Source organism: Coffea arabica, chromosome 6c (genome assembly GCF_036785885.1).
Source record: "Coffea arabica cultivar ET-39 chromosome 6c, Coffea Arabica ET-39 HiFi, whole genome shotgun sequence".
NCBI lineage: Eukaryota > Viridiplantae > Streptophyta > Magnoliopsida > Gentianales > Rubiaceae > Coffea > Coffea arabica.
In genome coordinates, this window is record NC_092320.1 from 48,479,503 (window position 1) to 48,503,386 (window position 23,884).

A 23,884-nucleotide genomic window follows, 5' to 3' on the forward strand; every position below is an offset into this window, starting at 1 on the left:
CAAATTAAAGTGGACAGCTACTACCACTACTCAAAAGGAGACAAGACAGTCAACAATCATTCCACCCACTACACCAGTCACTCCAAAAAGAGACAAAGAAAAAGTGACGGAAATGGCATCCGAAGAAACAGCCAGTAACTTTTTGATAAAGCAAATTATGCAGAATCCCGAGATGCTGAAAGAATATTTGAATTATTTACAAAAGCCAAAAGAAGAAGACAAAATAGAGGAGCCAGCAGGATCATCCGAATCTACTTTTGATCCTTTTGATGATCCCATCGGTGGACAAAATCCAAACGACTTTTGAAAAAGAATGTCGGCCACCACAAATGAAAGCAAAATTCAAATGAAATGCAGAATCGAGCCTCTATAAATAGATTCAAGATTCAGAAGACAGGCATCGGCGAAGAAATATCAGAAGTTGTAATAGACTTGTCTTAGTTTTCCTACGATTACCACTCACTCCTAAGTTCTCCTACTATTCCCACTCACTCTAAATAACCATTGTACTCCAAAGTCTTTGTAGAAGTGGATTTCATCATTACAATAAAGTCTTCAAGGTTGGAATTCATCACAAGCTTCCGTTAGGCACTCAACAATCAAAAGTAAGTCCAACTATTTATGTTTATTACATTCTAAGTCCCTACAATATTTGCTTTTAGTTAACGTATATGATTAATTGCAAACAGCAAAATATCCATGGCACTTTGAATTCCATGTGATATAAAATTGGTCTTGTATATTCTTCCCCCTTTGCTCTTTTTAGATATGTTTGAAATCCCATAAGAACATTCGGAGGTAGAATTTCGGGTTGAGGTCCGAACCATTTCCACCAGTGGTTGAACCAAATTGGAAATTCTTTGTTACAACTTTCTTTGAATGTAAAAAACCAGGAATGATTGAATGGTCTAAAAAGGAAAGCACGATACCATGCCATTTTGTAATCTTGGTATGTGAATCCATCTGGAATGAAATTCACTGAAAATGATTTTTTCGAATAAAGAGAAGTCCATTCTCCAGGAGAACAAACTTTCTTTATAATACACTTGGAATGACTAATAATGTTTGGATTCTTTTTATCTGGAATGGGGTAAATCTCTACAGATTGAGTATCTGTAAGGATTAATTCATAATAGTCTAGATTTTTTGAAGGGTCATCTGGTTGCCAATAGCATTTTGAAGGAAAGATCCTTTGAGTAACTTGATGAAGAGAAGAGTATATGGGTATTTCTTGGAATCTGGTTAAAGTAATATGTTGAGTAAATGGCTTTGTGAAATAAGTATTTCCTTGAGATTTTTCTGGGGATTTTGCTAATTGTTGAATGGGTCTAATTTGAGAGGCAATTGGAGTAGCAGCTTGACTATAAGTCAATGCTGGAAAATCTGATAATAGTTGAAATCTATTGATATTCTTCTTGAAGTGATATGGTTTCTTCATGAGTTTTTACTGATAAAGCAGTTTTGAAATCTAAAGGGCCTATTCTATAAATATGTTCTATTTTTTCTTCTGGAATAGTCCAATCTGAATTATTTATAGGCATATGATATTCATGACTTTGTACTACATTATCTCGTTTTGAATTTGATCCTATTTTTAATTGTCTAAAAAATGCAGCCATGTTTATTATTTTAATTAAATTTTTACCTAGACGGGAACAACCGAGCACTATGCCTGGAACATCCTTTTCTGGACTTACCAACGGACTAACAAGGCCTCAAGTCTTACCAACGTTTTCAGTAAAAGTTTAATAAAATAAATGATCATAAATGCATGAAATAGATAATTTAAATAGAAACTAAATTCAAAGTTAGAAAATGTAAAGACGAAGTCTAAATATGCTTATGCAAATAAGGGTGTGGCTCTGATACCACTTCTACCCAGGACTTTGCAATTAATCATATACGTTAACTAAAAGCAAATATTGTAGGGACTTAGAATGTAATAAACATAAATAGTTGGACTTACTTTTGATTGTTGAGTGCCTAACGGAAGCTTGTGATGAATTCCAACCTTGAAGACTTTATTGTAATGATGAAATCCACTTCTACAAAGACTTTGGAGTACAATGGTTATTTAGAGTGAGTGGGAATAGTAGGAGAACTTAGGAGTGAGTGGTAATCGTAGGAAAACTAAGACAAGTCTATTACAACTTCTGATATTTGAATGGGGGTGAATTTGAAATTAAAAATCCACAAATAGCAAGAAATATAGAACAAACTACTGCTGAAGATATTATAGAAAAACCTGATGGAAACACTTTAATAAGATTTGCTTCATTAAGAGAAAGACCCAGTTCAAGTTATTCATGGATACCAGCTAGACATTCTAACTATGAATCTACTGAGCTAAATTTTCCTGTAGAAAATACTTCAACTTTCAAGTATAAAACTCCTGTTCCAAAAGTTATAAATCAAAATCAATCAGATTATTCCCCGACTCATTCTCAAATGAAAGGAGAAATAAATGTTATAATTAAACCATATAAAGTAAATCACAAATATTTACAAGAAGATTTTGATAATGAAGAAAATACTGAAAAAAGAATTTGGTTTTTTCAATTAGGATCAAAATATAAAGAAAAATTAATACTAGAATGGAAAGAGGAATTAGAAAAAAGAAAATTTGATTTTCCTTTCTTTACCTGGTTATCATTTTACATTTCAAAAATAGGAATTAATGATGTTTATAATACTTCTCAAATAAATGTTCAAACTAATTTATATAAAAAATGGAAATTAAAAGACGATCAAATATTAACTTCAATTCACCCCCCATTACAAGAAGTAAAAATTAATATAGCACAAGGAGAAATTATAGCCTCACCTTTTAAAAAAGGAAGAGAAGTTGAATCAAGTACAAATAATTCAATAAACCTAGAAGATATTAAAAAGGTTTATCAACAAAATAATTATACAAATCAAATTCTACATACGATATCTCAACATATGGAAATATTAAATACAAAAATTGACACTCTAAAGAAACCAGATTCAAAATTCCCAAATGATATATCAGCACCTCATTTCCAACCTAGAAGTTTGACAAGAGAAAAAGAGCAAGATTTAGTACAAAGTATTAATAATCAAAAAATAAATACTACAGATAATTTATTAAATAAAATATCTAATGCATTACAAAATCTAACTACAGATTCTAAACCTTCAACTCCAAAAATAAACACATTAGACCAAATAATAGAAGAAAATTCTACTGAAGAATTAGAAGACTTATCAGAAGAATCAATAAATTCAGATATAGAAGAAAATATACTTTCACCAATAGAAAACCAATTTGAAGAAGAAGATAATCAAATAAATAGAATAAAAAGAAAAAATTATAATAACAAAGATAATTGGAAAATGGTAAGTTCAAAAAATTATTATCCTAGACCAAGTCCTCCAGATATTCAATATGAAGAAAGATCAAAATTTAGAACGACTAAATATGACGGAGATTCAATATATGAATGGAATATCGATGGTAAAGCTGAATATGAAGTATTAAATAATTTACAAGAAATGGGAATGGCTAGATTAGCTTATAAAATTAAAAATATTCAAGAAAGAAATATTGCAACTTTACTAGTTTCAGGATTTACTGGACAATTAAAGAATTGGTGGGATAATGCTTTAACCTTACAAGATAAATTATCAATATTAGATCATACTCAGGAAATAGAAGATGATCAAGGCAATATTCAAATACAGTCAGATGCTGCAGAATTTTTAATAGTAACAATAGTAATGTATTTTATAGGAAATCCTAAAGAAGAATTAAATTCAAATAAAACATTCTTAACAAATTTAAGATGCCCAACATTATCCGATTTTAGATGGTATAAAGATATGTTTTTAACAAATGTATTAAGAAGACCAGATTGTAATGCTTCATTCTGGAAAGAAAGATTCATAACAGGATTACCAAGTTTATTTTCTCAAAGGATAATGGATAATTTACAAAAGGAAATAGGAACAGATGTCATTTCATTCGAAAATATTACTTTTGGACAATTATTTGCTTTTGTGAAAAAAGAAGGATTAATGTTATGTTCAGAATTAAGATTACAAATAAAATATGGATCAAAACAAAAAGAAGTAGGATCATTCTGTGATGCATTTGGAATTAAAAGAATTAAATCACCATCAGCATACAAAAAGAAAATTAAAAAATACTCTAAGAAAACAAGGTATAAAAACTCTAAGGAAAATGAACCAACTAAAAAGAAAAAATTTATTAAAAAGAAAATAGTTTGTTATAAATGTGGAAAAATAGGACATAAAGCAAACAAATGTAGATTAAAAGAAAAAATTACAGAAATCTGTGTAAATGAAGAAGAAATTAAAAATAAATTAATAAATTTATTAATAAATGAAAAAGAGAAAAGTTCTGAAGAAGACTTTTATGATGATATTACTAGTTCCGAAAGTGAAGAAGATTGTAATTGTACTCCAAAATATATAAATGTTATAACTAAAAAAGAAGATAAAGAATTTTTATTAGACATAATAGAAAAAATTGATGATCCAATAGCTAAAAAAGAATATTTGGAAAGATTAAAAGTTTTAATCATTCAAGAAGATAAAATGCCAAAAATAATAGAACCCTTTAGCATATCAAAATTAATAGATAAATATCCAAATATAAATGTAATGAAAAAGGAAACTACTAAAGATCTTCAAACAGAAATTAATAGTTTAAAAATACAAGCAAAACAATTACAACAAGAAATAATAGAATTAAAATTAAAAGATTTAGAAATAGAATCAAAATTAACATTAATAGATAATAATCAACCTTCAACCTCTAATACTAAAACAAACGAAATATCAATAGCAGAAAACCCAATAAAAGAAGACCAGTATATAAATACTATAGAAAAAATGACTTTTCAAAAATGGTTTGCACTAGTTACCATTACAGTAGAAGATTTCAAAGAAACCTTTGTAGCTCTAATAGATAGTGGAGCTGATACAAGTTGTATTAAAGAAGGAATAATTCCCACAAAATATTGTGAAAGAACAAAAGAAAAACTAATGGCAGCAAATGGAGAAGATTTAGAAGTAAAATATAAATTTACCAAAGGATCAATATGTAATAATGAATATTGTATTAGACATAATTTTATAATTGTAAACAATATAAATCATGATGTAATATTAGGTACACCTTTTTTAATTCAAATATATCCATTTCTAGTAAGTCATGAAGGAATTTCAGTAAATATAATGGGAAAAATTATTACCTTCAAATTTCTAACTCCAATAAGACAGAAAGAATTACAAACATTACAAACATCTTCAATATATAAAACAATAAATACCATCACTAAAGTACAACAACAAATAAACTATATTAAAGAAGAAAAAGCTTATTTAAAAATTGAAGAACAAATAAATGATATTAAAATACAAAAAAGAATATCAGAACTAGAAGAATTATTTCAAAAACAAATTTGTGCAGATATTCCTAATGCTTTTTGGGATAGAAAACAACACATGATAGAATTGCCCTATGAAAAAGACTTTGAAGAAAAAAACATTCCAACAAAAGCCAGACCAATACAAATGAACTCTGAGTTATTAGAATTTTGTAAGAAGGAAATAAAAATATTAATAGATAAAGGATTAATAACACCTTCAAAATCACCTTGGAGTTGTGCTGCATTTTATGTAATGAATCAAGCTGAAAAAGAAAGAGGAGTTCCAAGATTAGTAATAAATTATAAACCTTTAAATAAAGTATTACAATGGATTAGATATCCTATTCCTAATAAAAGAGATTTACTCAATAGATTATTTAATGCCAAGATATTTTCAAAGTTTGATATGAAATCTGGATATTGGCAAATAATAATAAATCCAAAAGATAGATATAAAACAGCATTTACAACACCTTTTGGACATTATGAATGGAAAGTTATGCCATTTGGATTAAAAAATGCACCATCAGAATTTCAAAATATAATGAATGATATTTTTAATCATTATAGTTCATTCAGTATAGTCTATATAGATGATGTATTAATATTTTCAGAATCAATAGAACAACATTTTAAACATTTAAATATATTTTTAAAAATAATTAAGAAAAATGGATTAGTTATTTCTGCTCCAAAAATGAAATTATTTCAAACTAAAGTAAGGTTTTTAGGACACAATATATATCAAGGAACAATAAAACCAATTAATAGAGCTTTAGAATTTGCTACTAAATTTCCAAATGAAATAAAGGATAAAAATCAATTGCAAAGATTTCTAGGATGTTTAAATTATATAGCAGACTTCTTTCCTAAATTAAGACAAGAATGCTCTATATTATTTAATAGATTAAAGAAAAATCCAAAACCTTGGACAGATGAACATACACAAAAAATAAAATATTTAAAAGAAAAAATAGAGTCATTACCATGTTTATGTTTACCTCATCCTAACGCATTCATGATAGTCGAAACAGATGCATCAGAATTAGGATATGGAGGAATATTAAAACAAAGAATAGATAATTCAAAAGAAGAATTAGTGAGATTTCATTCAGGAACATGGTCTGACCCTCAAAAGAATTATTCAACTATTAAAAAAGAAATTTTATCCATAGTTCTGTGTATATCTAAATTTCAAGATGATTTATATAATAAGAAATTTTTGATTAGAATAGATTGTAAATCTGCAAAAGAAATTCTACAAAAAGATGTTCAAAATATAGTTTCAAAACAAATATTTGCTAGATGGCAAGCTATTTTATCTGTATTTGATTTCGAGATTGAATTTATCAAAGGAGAAAATAATTCTTTACCAGATTTTCTTACTAGAGAATTTCTACAAGGACATGGATCCAGCAATGATAGCTCAAAGAAATGCTCGTGAATATTCAAATTATTTGAGATCACAACGAGATTCTCCAAAGCTTCAGAACAAAGAAAAAATGATTCAATCCAGAGGATATGTATATTCCATTCAGACCCAGAATGGAAGACAAGTTATTCCAGCCTATCAAATTCCTAAATACGATGAAATTTATGTTCAAAAAAGCCCTTATGCAACCATTACTCCAAAAGAAAGAGCCTTTCTTATTCAAAGACAAATTCAGAAAAACACCATTCGACTCATTACTCATCAAAGAGCAAGCAGAAGTGAAGATTTTCTTCACAACGAATTTATTCAATATTACCAAGAACAGAATAGACAATTATCTGACCAACTTAAAGATGTTGTTTATTAATTGTGCAGGAAAATGGATTCAAAAGCAGGAAGTTCCAGGCCAAAGACTCCTCAAGATTATGAGATGAGTCTAACCCCTGTTACTCAAAATAGATTTCAACTATTATCAGATTTTCCAGCATTGACTTATAGTCAAGCTGCTACTCCAATTGCCTCTCAAATTAGACCCATTCAACAATTAGCAAAATCCCCAGAAAAATCTCAAGGAAATACTTATTTCACAAAGCCATTTACTCAACATATTACTTTAACCAGATTCCAAGAAATACCCATATACTCTTCTCTTCATCAAGTTACTCAAAGGATCTTTCCTTCAAAATGCTATTGGCAACCAGATGACCCTTCAAAAAATCTAGACTATTATGAATTAATCCTTACAGATACTCAATCTGTAGAGATTTACCCCATTCCAGATAAAAAGAATCCAAACATTATTAGTCATTCCAAGTGTATTATAAAGAAAGTTTGTTCTCCTGGAGAATGGACTTCTCTTTATTCGAAAAAATCATTTTCAGTGAATTTCATTCCAGATGGATTCACATACCAAGATTACAAAATGGCATGGTATCGTGCTTTCCTTTTTAGACCATTCAATCATTCCTGGTTTTTTACATTCAAAGAAAGTTGTAACAAAGAATTTCCAATTTGGTTCAACCACTGGTGGAAATGGTTCGGACCTCAACCCGAAATTCTACCTCCGAATGTTCTTATGGGATTTCAAACATATCTAAAAAGAGCAAAGGGGGAAGAATATACAAGACCAATTTTATTCCACATGGAATTCAAAGTGCCATGGATATTTTGCTGGAGTTTCAAAATTCATCAAGAACTGGAAAAACCTATGCCAATGTCATTGGTAAGAGAATTCAAAATAAAATGGTGGACTGGATTCAATCAAGAATTTGGCGATCAAACTAATGTAATCAGATTCCTGACCACTGGAGACAAATTAAAGTGGACAGCTACTACCACTACTCAAAAGGAGACAAGACAGTCAACAATCATTCCACCCACTACACCAGTCACTCCAAAAAGAGACAAAGAAAAAGTGACGGAAATGGCATCCGAAGAAACAGCCAGTAACTTTTTGATAAAGCAAATTATGCAGAATCCCGAGATGCTGAAAGAATATTTGAATTATTTACAAAAGCCAAAAGAAGAAGACAAAATAGAGGAGCCAGCAGGATCATCCGAATCTACTTTTGATCCTTTTGATGATCCCATCGGTGGACAAAATCCAAACGACTTTTGAAAAAGAATGTCGGCCACCACAAATGAAAGCAAAATTCAAATGAAATGCAGAATCGAGCCTCTATAAATAGATTCAAGATTCAGAAGACAGGCATCGGCGAAGAAATATCAGAAGTTGTAATAGACTTGTCTTAGTTTTCCTACGATTACCACTCACTCCTAAGTTCTCCTACTATTCCCACTCACTCTAAATAACCATTGTACTCCAAAGTCTTTGTAGAAGTGGATTTCATCATTACAATAAAGTCTTCAAGGTTGGAATTCATCACAAGCTTCCGTTAGGCACTCAACAATCAAAAGTAAGTCCAACTATTTATGTTTATTACATTCTAAGTCCCTACAATATTTGCTTTTAGTTAACGTATATGATTAATTGCAAACAGCAAAATATCCATGGCACTTTGAATTCCATGTGATATAAAATTGGTCTTGTATATTCTTCCCCCTTTGCTCTTTTTAGATATGTTTGAAATCCCATAAGAACATTCGGAGGTAGAATTTCGGGTTGAGGTCCGAACCATTTCCACCAGTGGTTGAACCAAATTGGAAATTCTTTGTTACAACTTTCTTTGAATGTAAAAAACCAGGAATGATTGAATGGTCTAAAAAGGAAAGCACGATACCATGCCATTTTGTAATCTTGGTATGTGAATCCATCTGGAATGAAATTCACTGAAAATGATTTTTTCGAATAAAGAGAAGTCCATTCTCCAGGAGAACAAACTTTCTTTATAATACACTTGGAATGACTAATAATGTTTGGATTCTTTTTATCTGGAATGGGGTAAATCTCTACAGATTGAGTATCTGTAAGGATTAATTCATAATAGTCTAGATTTTTTGAAGGGTCATCTGGTTGCCAATAGCATTTTGAAGGAAAGATCCTTTGAGTAACTTGATGAAGAGAAGAGTATATGGGTATTTCTTGGAATCTGGTTAAAGTAATATGTTGAGTAAATGGCTTTGTGAAATAAGTATTTCCTTGAGATTTTTCTGGGGATTTTGCTAATTGTTGAATGGGTCTAATTTGAGAGGCAATTGGAGTAGCAGCTTGACTATAAGTCAATGCTGGAAAATCTGATAATAGTTGAAATCTATTGATATTCTTCTTGAAGTGATATGGTTTCTTCATGAGTTTTTACTGATAAAGCAGTTTTGAAATCTAAAGGGCCTATTCTATAAATATGTTCTATTTTTTCTTCTGGAATAGTCCAATCTGAATTATTTATAGGCATATGATATTCATGACTTTGTACTACATTATCTCGTTTTGAATTTGATCCTATTTTTAATTGTCTAAAAAATGCAGCCATGTTTATTATTTTAATTAAATTTTTACCTAGACGGGAACAACCGAGCACTATGCCTGGAACATCCTTTTCTGGACTTACCAACGGACTAACAAGGCCTCAAGTCTTACCAACGTTTTCAGTAAAAGTTTAATAAAATAAATGATCATAAATGCATGAAATAGATAATTTAAATAGAAACTAAATTCAAAGTTAGAAAATGTAAAGACGAAGTCTAAATATGCTTATGCAAATAAGGGTGTGGCTCTGATACCACTTCTACCCAGGACTTTGCAATTAATCATATACGTTAACTAAAAGCAAATATTGTAGGGACTTAGAATGTAATAAACATAAATAGTTGGACTTACTTTTGATTGTTGAGTGCCTAACGGAAGCTTGTGATGAATTCCAACCTTGAAGACTTTATTGTAATGATGAAATCCACTTCTACAAAGACTTTGGAGTACAATGGTTATTTAGAGTGAGTGGGAATAGTAGGAGAACTTAGGAGTGAGTGGTAATCGTAGGAAAACTAAGACAAGTCTATTACAACTTCTGATATTTGAATGGGGGTGAATTTGAAATTAAAAATCCACAAATAGCAAGAAATATAGAACAAACTACTGCTGAAGATATTATAGAAAAACCTGATGGAAACACTTTAATAAGATTTGCTTCATTAAGAGAAAGACCCAGTTCAAGTTATTCATGGATACCAGCTAGACATTCTAACTATGAATCTACTGAGCTAAATTTTCCTGTAGAAAATACTTCAACTTTCAAGTATAAAACTCCTGTTCCAGAAGTTATAAATCAAAATCAATCAGATTATTCCCCGACTCATTCTCAAATGAAAGGAGAAATAAATGTTATAATTAAACCATATAAAGTAAATCACAAATATTTACAAGAAGATTTTGATAATGAAGAAAATACTGAAAAAAGAATTTGGTTTTTTCAATTAGGATCAAAATATAAAGAAAAATTAATACTAGAATGGAAAGAGGAATTAGAAAAAAGAAAATTTGATTTTCCTTTCTTTACCTGGTTATCATTTTACATTTCAAAAATAGGAATTAATGATGTTTATAATACTTCTCAAATAAATGTTCAAACTAATTTATATAAAAAATGGAAATTAAAAGACGATCAAATATTAACTTCAATTCACCCCCCATTACAAGAAGTAAAAATTAATATAGCACAAGGAGAAATTATAGCCTCACCTTTTAAAAAAGGAAGAGAAGTTGAATCAAGTACAAATAATTCAATAAACCTAGAAGATATTAAAAAGGTTTATCAACAAAATAATTATACAAATCAAATTCTACATACGATATCTCAACATATGGAAATATTAAATACAAAAATTGACACTCTAAAGAAACCAGATTCAAAATTCCCAAATGATATATCAGCACCTCATTTCCAACCTAGAAGTTTGACAAGAGAAAAAGAGCAAGATTTAGTACAAAGTATTAATAATCAAAAAATAAATACTACAGATAATTTATTAAATAAAATATCTAATGCATTACAAAATCTAACTACAGATTCTAAACCTTCAACTCCAAAAATAAACACATTAGACCAAATAATAGAAGAAAATTCTACTGAAGAATTAGAAGACTTATCAGAAGAATCAATAAATTCAGATATAGAAGAAAATATACTTTCACCAATAGAAAACCAATTTGAAGAAGAAGATAATCAAATAAATAGAATAAAAAGAAAAAATTATAATAACAAAGATAATTGGAAAATGGTAAGTTCAAAAAATTATTATCCTAGACCAAGTCCTCCAGATATTCAATATGAAGAAAGATCAAAATTTAGAACGACTAAATATGACGGAGATTCAATATATGAATGGAATATCGATGGTAAAGCTGAATATGAAGTATTAAATAATTTACAAGAAATGGGAATGGCTAGATTAGCTTATAAAATTAAAAATATTCAAGAAAGAAATATTGCAACTTTACTAGTTTCAGGATTTACTGGACAATTAAAGAATTGGTGGGATAATGCTTTAACCTTACAAGATAAATTATCAATATTAGATCATACTCAGGAAATAGAAGATGATCAAGGCAATATTCAAATACAGTCAGATGCTGCAGAATTTTTAATAGTAACAATAGTAATGTATTTTATAGGAAATCCTAAAGAAGAATTAAATTCAAATAAAACATTCTTAACAAATTTAAGATGCCCAACATTATCCGATTTTAGATGGTATAAAGATATGTTTTTAACAAATGTATTAAGAAGACCAGATTGTAATGCTTCATTCTGGAAAGAAAGATTCATAACAGGATTACCAAGTTTATTTTCTCAAAGGATAATGGATAATTTACAAAAGGAAATAGGAACAGATGTCATTTCATTCGAAAATATTACTTTTGGACAATTATTTGCTTTTGTGAAAAAAGAAGGATTAATGTTATGTTCAGAATTAAGATTACAAATAAAATATGGATCAAAACAAAAAGAAGTAGGATCATTCTGTGATGCATTTGGAATTAAAAGAATTAAATCACCATCAGCATACAAAAAGAAAATTAAAAAATACTCTAAGAAAACAAGGTATAAAAACTCTAAGGAAAATGAACCAACTAAAAAGAAAAAATTTATTAAAAAGAAAATAGTTTGTTATAAATGTGGAAAAATAGGACATAAAGCAAACAAATGTAGATTAAAAGAAAAAATTACAGAAATCTGTGTAAATGAAGAAGAAATTAAAAATAAATTAATAAATTTATTAATAAATGAAAAAGAGAAAAGTTCTGAAGAAGACTTTTATGATGATATTACTAGTTCCGAAAGTGAAGAAGATTGTAATTGTACTCCAAAATATATAAATGTTATAACTAAAAAAGAAGATAAAGAATTTTTATTAGACATAATAGAAAAAATTGATGATCCAATAGCTAAAAAAGAATATTTGGAAAGATTAAAAGTTTTAATCATTCAAGAAGATAAAATGCCAAAAATAATAGAACCCTTTAGCATATCAAAATTAATAGATAAATATCCAAATATAAATGTAATGAAAAAGGAAACTACTAAAGATCTTCAAACAGAAATTAATAGTTTAAAAATACAAGCAAAACAATTACAACAAGAAATAATAGAATTAAAATTAAAAGATTTAGAAATAGAATCAAAATTAACATTAATAGATAATAATCAACCTTCAACCTCTAATACTAAAACAAACGAAATATCAATAGCAGAAAACCCAATAAAAGAAGACCAGTATATAAATACTATAGAAAAAATGACTTTTCAAAAATGGTTTGCACTAGTTACCATTACAGTAGAAGATTTCAAAGAAACCTTTGTAGCTCTAATAGATAGTGGAGCTGATACAAGTTGTATTAAAGAAGGAATAATTCCCACAAAATATTGTGAAAGAACAAAAGAAAAACTAATGGCAGCAAATGGAGAAGATTTAGAAGTAAAATATAAATTTACCAAAGGATCAATATGTAATAATGAATATTGTATTAGACATAATTTTATAATTGTAAACAATATAAATCATGATGTAATATTAGGTACACCTTTTTTAATTCAAATATATCCATTTCTAGTAAGTCATGAAGGAATTTCAGTAAATATAATGGGAAAAATTATTACCTTCAAATTTCTAACTCCAATAAGACAGAAAGAATTACAAACATTACAAACATCTTCAATATATAAAACAATAAATACCATCACTAAAGTACAACAACAAATAAACTATATTAAAGAAGAAAAAGCTTATTTAAAAATTGAAGAACAAATAAATGATATTAAAATACAAAAAAGAATATCAGAACTAGAAGAATTATTTCAAAAACAAATTTGTGCAGATATTCCTAATGCTTTTTGGGATAGAAAACAACACATGATAGAATTGCCCTATGAAAAAGACTTTGAAGAAAAAAACATTCCAACAAAAGCCAGACCAATACAAATGAACTCTGAGTTATTAGAATTTTGTAAGAAGGAAATAAAAATATTAATAGATAAAGGATTAATAACACCTTCAAAATCACCTTGGAGTTGTGCTGCATTTTATGTAATGAATCAAGCTGAAAAAGAAAGAGGAGTTCCAAGATTAGTAATAAATTATAAACCTTTAAATAAAGTATTACAATGGATTAGATATCCTATTCCTAATAAAAGAGATTTACTCAATAGATTATTTAATGCCAAGATATTTTCAAAGTTTGATATGAAATCTGGATATTGGCAAATAATAATAAATCCAAAAGATAGATATAAAACAGCATTTACAACACCTTTTGGACATTATGAATGAAAAGTTATGCCATTTGGATTAAAAAATGCACCATCAGAATTTCAAAATATAATGAATGATATTTTTAATCCTTATAGTTCATTCAGTATAGTCTATATAGATGATGTATTAATATTTTCAGAATCAATAGAACAACATTTTAAACATTTAAATATATTTTTAAAAATAATTAAGAAAAATGGATTAGTTATTTCTGCTCCAAAAATGAAATTATTTCAAACTAAAGTAAGGTTTTTAGGACACAATATATATCAAGGAACAATAAAACCAATTAATAGAGCTTTAGAATTTGCTACTAAATTTCCAAATGAAATAAAGGATAAAAATCAATTGCAAAGATTTCTAGGATGTTTAAATTATATAGCAGACTTCTTTCCTAAATTAAGACAAGAATGCTCTATATTATTTAATAGATTAAAGAAAAATCCAAAACCTTGGACAGATGAACATACACAAAAAATAAAATATTTAAAAGAAAAAATAGAGTCATTACCATGTTTATGTTTACCTCATCCTAACGCATTCATGATAGTCGAAACAGATGCATCAGAATTAGGATATGGAGGAATATTAAAACAAAGAATAGATAATTCAAAAGAAGAATTAGTGAGATTTCATTCAGGAACATGGTCTGACCCTCAAAAGAATTATTCAACTATTAAAAAAGAAATTTTATCCATAGTTCTGTGTATATCTAAATTTCAAGATGATTTATATAATAAGAAATTTTTGATTAGAATAGATTGTAAATCTGCAAAAGAAATTCTACAAAAAGATGTTCAAAATATAGTTTCAAAACAAATATTTGCTAGATGGCAAGCTATTTTATCTGTATTTGATTTCGAGATTGAATTTATCAAAGGAGAAAATAATTCTTTACCAGATTTTCTTACTAGAGAATTTCTACAAGGACATGGATCCAGCAATGATAGCTCAAAGAAATGCTCGTGAATATTCAAATTATTTGAGATCACAACGAGATTCTCCAAAGCTTCATAACAAAGAAAAAATGATTCAATCCAGAGGATATGTATATTCCATTCAGACCCAGAATGGAAGACAAGTTATTCCAGCCTATCAAATTCCTAAATACGATGAAATTTATGTTCAAAAAAGCCCTTATGCAACCATTACTCCAAAAGAAAGAGCCTTTCTTATTCAAAGACAAATTCAGAAAAACACCATTCGACTCATTACTCATCAAAGAGCAAGCAGAAGTGAAGATTTTCTTCACAACGAATTTATTCAATATTACCAAGAACAGAATAGACAATTATCTGACCAACTTAAAGATGTTGTTTATTAATTGTGCAGGAAAATGGATTCAAAAGCAGGAAGTTCCAGGCCAAAGACTCCTCAAGATTATGAGATGAGTCTAACCCCTGTTACTCAAAATAGATTTCAACTATTATCAGATTTTCCAGCATTGACTTATAGTCAAGCTGCTACTCCAATTGCCTCTCAAATTAGACCCATTCAACAATTAGCAAAATCCCCAGAAAAATCTCAAGAAAATACTTATTTCACAAAGCCATTTACTCAACATATTACTTTAACCAGATTCCAAGAAATACCCATATACTCTTCTCTTCATCAAGTTACTCAAAGGATCTTTCCTTCAAAATGCTATTGGCAACCAGATGACCCTTCAAAAAATCTAGACTATTATGAATTAATCCTTACAGATACTCAATCTGTAGAGATTTACCCCATTCCAGATAAAAAGAATCCAAACATTATTAGTCATTCCAAGTGTATTATAAAGAAAGTTTGTTCTCCTGGAGAATGGACTTCTCTTTATTCGAAAAAATCATTTTCAGTGAATTTCATTCCAGATGGATTCACATACCAAGATTACAAAATGGCATGGTATCGTGCTTTCCTTTTTAGACCATTCAATCATTCCTGGTTTTTTACATTCAAAGAAAGTTGTAACAAAGAATTTCCAATTTGGTTCAACCACTGGTGGAAATGGTTCGGACCTCAACCCGAAATTCTACCTCCGAATGTTCTTATGGGATTTCAAACATATCTAAAAAGAGCAAAGGGGGAAGAATATACAAGACCAATTTTATTCCACATAGAATTCAAAGTGCCATGGATATTTTGCTGGAGTTTCAAAATTCATCAAGAACTGGAAAAACCTATGCCAATGTCATTGGTAAGAGAATTCAAAATAAAATGGTGGACTGGATTCAATCAAGAATTTGGCGATCAAACTAATGTAATCAGATTCCTGACCACTGGAGACAAATTAAAGTGGACAGCTACTACCACTACTCAAAAGGAGACAAGACAGTCAACAATCATTCCACCCACTACACCAGTCACTCCAAAAAGAGACAAAGAAAAAGTGACGGAAATGGCATCCGAAAAAACAGCCAGTAACTTTTTGATAAAGCAAATTATGCAGAATCCCGAGATGCTGAAAGAATATTTGAATTATTTACAAAAGCCAAAAGAAGAAGACAAAATAGAGGAGCCAGCAGGATCATCCGAATCTACTTTTGATCCTTTTGATGATCCCATCGGTGGACAAAATCCAAACGACTTTTGAAAAAGAATGTCGGCCACCACAAATGAAAGCAAAATTCAAATGAAATGCAGAATCGAGCCTCTATAAATAGATTCAAGATTCAGAAGACAGGCATCGGCGAAGAAATATCAGAAGTTGTAATAGACTTGTCTTAGTTTTCCTACGATTACCACTCACTCCTAAGTTCTCCTACTATTCCCACTCACTCTAAATAACCATTGTACTCCAAAGTCTTTGTAGAAGTGGATTTCATCATTACAATAAAGTCTTCAAGGTTGGAATTCATCACAAGCTTCCGTTAGGCACTCAACAATCAAAAGTAAGTCCAACTATTTATGTTTATTACATTCTAAGTCCCTACAATATTTGCTTTTAGTTAACGTATATGATTAATTGCAAAGTCCTGGGTAGAAGTGGTATCAGAGTGTGTGAACTATGTGATATACGTGTTATGTGTTAATTGTTATCAATAATAGAACATTTTGAAAATGTTGAGTCTAGTGTGTACCTTATCGCACTCGTTCTCATTTAAGTGAAGTGTATTTGAATTTCGTGACATGAAATACTTGGATTGCTTGAAATGACTTGTTAAATGAATTTAAGTGAAGTGTTTAAGTGTTTGTTTATGCTATGACTGCATAAGTCGATCGAAGTGAATCTCCTCGACTCAAGTGGTAAGTGGGAGATGTCCAAATCTCACTGGCTAACTTTGGACTCGAGCTAGCATGGGTTTGGTTGGGCTCCTTGGCGAACCATGAGAAAACAAAAACTTGATCTATTAAGAGATCTTGCTTGGCATATTCGAGCAGTATCACCTCAAACAAACGACAGGCGGGCCCGATACAGGGGTATGTAAGGTGAAAGGGGACATGATAAGTGAGGTTCTACGGACTAAATCTACCCGATTGACGGAGTGTCAACTCGTGGAGGTTCGTGATCGCACAAGTGAAAAATAGCTCCTGAGAGTTCCTATATCCTTGAATTGTTTTTGTTTACTTTTCTCGCTCGAATTGTTATTTATTAAAATATTATTGCTCTACTTGTTAAATTGGGATTGTTACTTGAACAACGTGCCTGCATGTGTGTTCTTGGTCTCACGAGCGTTTTACGCACCTTGTAGTTTTGTTTTCCTTAATAGGAAAGGATCGGAAGTGAATCTCGGAGAAACCCCTTTTGAATGTACTTTTGTATTAGGGTTTTCAATGTACTTGACTAGAGTTTGGATTATTGCATATTTTGGGATTTGATGTAACCTTTGTGAACTTGATGTAAAGATTGGATACTTGATGTATTTTGGAACTCGTGATATAAGTTTGAATGTTATTTATGGGAGTGACCTTCCTTTCTTACTTATATCATCGTGATGGCTGGTATTTCATTAAGCTTGAACGGGATTTGTCGTGAGTCCTGGCGAGAGTTGGGCAAGCGTCCCACGGATACCCTTTGGTTCACCTTAGGGAGAAATGGGGGCGTCACAAATAATCTATAAAGAGAGCATTTTACCTTGTTTGGCAAATTTTTGCCAATCACAAGAACACATGTGCTGTCTTCGGGTGAAAGGATTTTTTCTTCTAACTCATCATCAAAGTTGACTTTGGGAGGTTCATCATGTGTTGGCTCCAGCTCTTCAATATTAAGAACTTCTTCAATTTCTAACCCCTTTCTTTTCAATATTGCTGCATAATACTCTTATGTTGTACTGACATTTTCATGAACTACAGTTGTTCTAAAGGCTGTTGGAAATTTCAAGCATAAGTGATAATTTGAAATCACCGCACGTAATGCATTCAGAATTGGTCTACCTAGGATTGCATTGTAAGCGATAGGTGTGTCCATCACCACAACAATAGCTGAAACTGTTGACTTTTGTGGTGCTTGACCTATTGTCACCTGTGTAATGATAGCTCTTTGAGCTTGAACTAGCTCTCTATTAAATCCTATTAATAGTGTTCAAATTGGAACTAACTGATCTTCTTGAAATCCAAGCTCTCAAAAAGCACATCTATTGAACTGTTAATTTATTAACACCTTATTTACCATATAGTTATTGTTAACATGTTGATAACTAGGGATTCATGATGAGTTGAAAGGATTGAGATTGGGTCTTTTGGCCCAAAGATAATCTCTTCGTAGATTGTTGATTCCTATCTGCTACATGAGAAGGTCTCCTATTCCCACATCTTTTTGTTGTTGTATTCAGGTACAACTATAACATCATGCTCCCCATCGACATTATGTGGAATATTTGGCAAGTTTGGTCTTTTCTCATTATGTTCAGTCAGGCATATGTTGTATTTCAATTCAGAAATGATGTTTTGCCTTCGATTCCCATAGATGGTTCCAATTGAAAAAGCAAAATCTTGCTCCTGCTTGTGTAATTGAGCATTGATGAACTTATCCAAAGCAAAAGACATGTAAATGCGGGGCTATCTCCCTTAAAATATGGTCCGATGCTTAAGTTAGAGCAATTTATTAGTAAGAAAGGAAGTAATTTTTTTTAGAGAAGTTTCTTGGGATAGTCCATTACGTTCTTCCTTTAGCGGTTCCCTAATTTTATTTATCTTTGGCATACCTTTTCATGCACTCACCATTACACCTCAGACTAAGACCTCAAGGTCAAGGTCGTATTATGACGTGTCAAGTTGAGATTTGCCCAACCTTTTGATAGTGGGTTAATGACTCATCAACCTTAGAAGTGACCTGTGACGACCCCACCTCCCCTAAGGCGAACCAGAGGGTTTAGCGGATCGCTTGCCCAGCTCACGCCAGAACTCGAAGTCAAAAACAAATAAAAGCTAAAAGTTCTAAAAGAGTACTATTCACATTATATACATCGGCAAAAGAGTTCTATTTACATCCCCAAAAGTAACTACCCATACCATTACATCCTTATGATTATAACCAAAACCAAAGAGTAGACCCTAAGAAGGGTCCTTACACGGATTACTATAATAGGGAAAACATATTAACTATTCGGTTATTACAAACAAAACCCAACTATACTAGTGATGGTGCCAAAATTTCCCGCGTCGGCCCCTGCTAAGGAAAAACAAAAGTAAAGGGGGTAAGTTATAAGTTTAGTGACTAACCAGGGAAAAAAATGTAATTTTTACATGCCAACATTTGCATAGTGAGAGCAAAGCAAAAACAGAAAAGTAACACCACATGATAAGGATACGAGTGGCTCCCAAGCCAACTCATTTGTCGAGTTTGATCACTGGTTGACCCTTGAGATCCTGAGCCACACAGCTCGCTTCTCTTAAAGAATCCCACATAGAGAGACCATAAGTCTCATCTCAAGTCACGAGCAATAAATGCTCTAAAATATTATCAAGCAATAAATGCTCTAAAATCATAGTTCAAGCAATAAATGCTCTAGTTCAAGCAATAAATGCTCTAAAATCGTAGTTCAAGCAATAAATGCTCTAGTTCAAGCAATAAATGCTCCCAAATTGCGTCACAAGCAATAAATGCTCCGCAAATGTTTCACAAACAATAAATGCTCCATAACAAATCACAAAAAATCATATTTCACAAGTATTAATAGCAACTAATGGGGTTTAGATCGAGTGCGATAAAGTACACTCTCGTCTAAATGCCCATTTTCCTAGTAAACTCATATTAGTATTGAGTTACACAGAAACCCTGATTACTCACCTAAAGAGCAAGTATAACGAGAGAAAGTACGGAAATGAATTCAAGTCATCAGCTAATGGGCCCTACCGGCTCTGTCTAGCCCGTCACCGCCTGTAGCAGAAGGTTGAGCCATATTATCACACAAACAACTACTAAAGTGCGTAAATTAAGCAAAACGGCAAAATTGGCACATGCATGTGCGGAATCGGCAACCGGAAATGGAAACGGCCGGCAAACGGAAATGGGCATAGTTACTGCCCGAAACTGTTTTGACCATAAGTTGGGTTAGGAATATCGAATTAAAGTGTATGAGATACCGTTTTAAAATAAAAGAAAAGGCTACAACTTTTATGAAGACACCTAAATCCGGATCTGAACAGAAATAGGTCGAAAGTATGGAAAACAGTGCCAGAAGTTCGCACTTTAGGGTGACGGATAGGGTATGTTTGCCGGACCATAACTCACAGCTTACAAACCCAAATCAATAAATTCCAAAGGCATTGGAAAGCTAAGACATAAGGCTAAAACTTTTATGTTTTGGCCAAGACCTGGATCAACTCAGAACAGAACGAAAAATGAGTGCCAAATTACCTGTTTCAGTATTCCAGGCAGTTCTGACTCACGATCTTGTTTTGGCTATAACGGGAGCTACGAAGCTCGAATTTGGACGTACTTTATACCGTTTTGAATCTGAAACAAAGCTCTACATTTCTTATGAAGACACCAACACCCAGTTCCATCGTTATCCATGCGAACTGAGCATGGTCAGAAGCTAATTTACAAAATGTGATCAAACCAGAATTTGAAAGCTGAGTGAGGGTTTTGGCTATAACTCAGCCTACACACCTCTGTTTGACCTGAAATTTTGCAGGAATAACAAGGACTTAATAAGCTACAACTTTAATGTATTGAGCAGCTTCCAAATCAGCACGCACCATAAATAAAAATAGAGCCCAATTCGGATTTGTGGACTGCCCTGTTTCCAGTTTTGCTGGTTTTGTGTATTGCAACCGTGTGATCCGTTTCTCTAATTCTTATACAAGTCTTCTAACCAATTTCATACCAAATAATATTACATATATCAGATTCTAAAAGACCTAACAATGGTCCAAAATTTTCTCCGCAAATTATCATAAAATTACCAAATACTAACCACCATTTAGATTCCAATTCCACTAGTTCTTTACTAACTTCAAAACTCTAATCAATCAAACCTTAACTTTCCAAGTTCTTACTAAACCAAACTAATTTCCTTTTTCATTAGGGTTTCATAACCAAATCTGATTTTTTGCTAAAAACCAACATACAAGTGCATTTAAGATATCAAGGATTCCATTTACCAGCTCAAAACCAACCAAATCAACTTAATCGCTCATGAGACCAAAAGCCCTAATTCTACATAGCTCAACCGAAATTTAAGCAACCAGAAACCAACAACATAAACTATTAAACCACACCATAAACACCATACAAACCATACAAGTTCATATCCTTAACAAGAAACATCACTTTCATGGCTTCACAACTCAAGCACCCAACTTTACCTTTCAAAGAGAGATGATTTACATTTCAAATAAGCTTTGTGGATGATCAAACCACCCCAATCAAGTTCCAAAGTTGTTGTTCTAGGCTCCAAGCTCAAGATTAATGGTGAAACTTGAAAAATTGTGGAACAAATCTTCCCCCTCTCTTGCTCTTTCACTCTCTCGGCCTTCCCTCTCTCTCTCTCTTTAGTTTTTGATTTGGTTTATGTCTTGTGTTCTCTTGGATGTTCTAGAATTAATACTTAGTCAAGACCATTAGTAGATATTTTCCACTAACCAATCACATAAAAGATGATTATTCACTTCCTAGTCCTTGCAACTTCCTTTTTGTTTTCTCACACTCTTGCCCACAAATGTTTAGAACTCTTGCACTTAACTCCATAGGATACAACTTATCCTAATCCAAAATACTTTGTCACACTTAATCATTTCACTAATCACCTTATCATCTTAATCACCCATCCTTAATTATTCCTTATTCCACATAAAAGCAACTAAACCAAAATCTTTTTACATTAGCTAGATTAAGGGTTTTAAACCCAACTTAAGGTTGTTCAATTAGCAAAACACTAGGGAATTTACTAGTGTAAGACTTTTAGCTTTCTAATCCTACTTAACCTTTATAAAAGAAATCAAATCTGGTATCTACTCATACGAAAACATACATTAGCATGCGTAATATTTACTACCACATAAACTTATGATTAATACGTAAACTAGGGTTTTGTGTAAAAATATCAAAGGTGTAAATCCATTAGGGTTTTAATAAAATTCCAAATTAAGGTTTTTCGATTCTAAAAAACAAAATCACATGTAAAGAATTACCATCATCCTTAAAATCAAATTTTTATAACAAAATTTAGCACTAATATTCCTTATTCAAAATTAAGGATGAATCGGGATCTCACATGACCTATCCTCTTGGCATGATGAATGCCATGCCACTTGTCAAGACATAAATCATTCTTACATGATTGCCACTTGCCCCATTTCTCTTCCAATTTATAGTATAATTTTTTGATAATTTATAGCTGTGTATGACCGAGCCTTGCATATTGATATAAAACCCAACATCTAGCCTATTACAATCACGAATTTGGAGTGTGATAAAACTTGTAAGTTAAATGAGAAGATTAGAAATCTAACTTATTGGTAGGAAAGAAACATAGTAATGGGAAGAATCAAGGCTTAAAGCATCTCATATCCTTTTGCTTCAACATTAAATTAAGAACTTAATAGCCACTTTTGTGTCTGACTGGTCAAGGTGACTAGCCTAGAGTTAAGCCGAGTTAGACCTTATAAGATGCACAAGCTCTCTAAAGAGGATATTACACGTGCTATGATAGCTATCAATCAAGAAAAGTGTCAAGTCCATATATTGACACATCAACACCAAGTGTATAATACAATTTTAACTGTTGGAGGTGCATGCATGAGACTTCTCCCTGCCTGCATTCAAGCTATAGTTAAGCAAAGTGTATGAGACACTATTCACTTTACATGTGTACGCTATTAAGAATTAAAGAACAAGTAATATAAATACCTCAATGCATGCAAAGGTAATGCACTTTTGATATTCTCTATTTGCATACATAATGGTGCATTTGTTTGGTGATATGTTGAAAGCCTATTCGTGTAAGTTATGGTAGCAAGTGAGGGTGGGAAACGAGGGTTACCGAATATGAAATATAAGATAAGCCCGAAGCCGAGGCTTGCCGATGTTGAACCTACGTCACCCTTCTCAAAGGGCATCTGCAATGGATTACACTCTAAAAAATGTAATTTATATGTCACATCATTATTTTATTATCCCCTTTTATATTACATTATCACTCACTACAGATTACATTCTACACAATTTAATAATTTAGACCCACAATCAAATCACATATTTATTTTGATAATTTACAATACATATTGCATAAATAAATATATTTATTTTCTAAAAAATATTTTCATTATTCTTGGGTAAATTTGGGAACAATTTGATGGATGCTTGGAATTGAGTAAATTTGGGGGATATGCATAATTTTGCATATTTGCAGGAATTATAGAAAATGGAAATTTTGGGTAATTTTAAAAATTTTGATAA

At 31.1% G+C, this 23,884-nt stretch overlaps 1 long non-coding RNA gene across 1 annotated transcript; it reads right to left on the reverse strand.

Moving 5' to 3' along the window:
- Nucleotides 1-19,414: 19,414 nt before the first annotated feature.
- On the reverse strand, nucleotides 19,415-21,998 carry LOC140008083 (uncharacterized). Its single transcript, XR_011815494.1, has 4 exons — nucleotides 21,793-21,998; nucleotides 20,840-21,105; nucleotides 20,270-20,359; nucleotides 19,415-19,648 (listed from the first exon to the last, which is right to left on the reverse strand). It is a non-coding gene; the product is annotated as an uncharacterized lncRNA (long non-coding RNA).
- Between the last annotated feature and the right edge of the window lie 1,886 nt (nucleotides 21,999-23,884).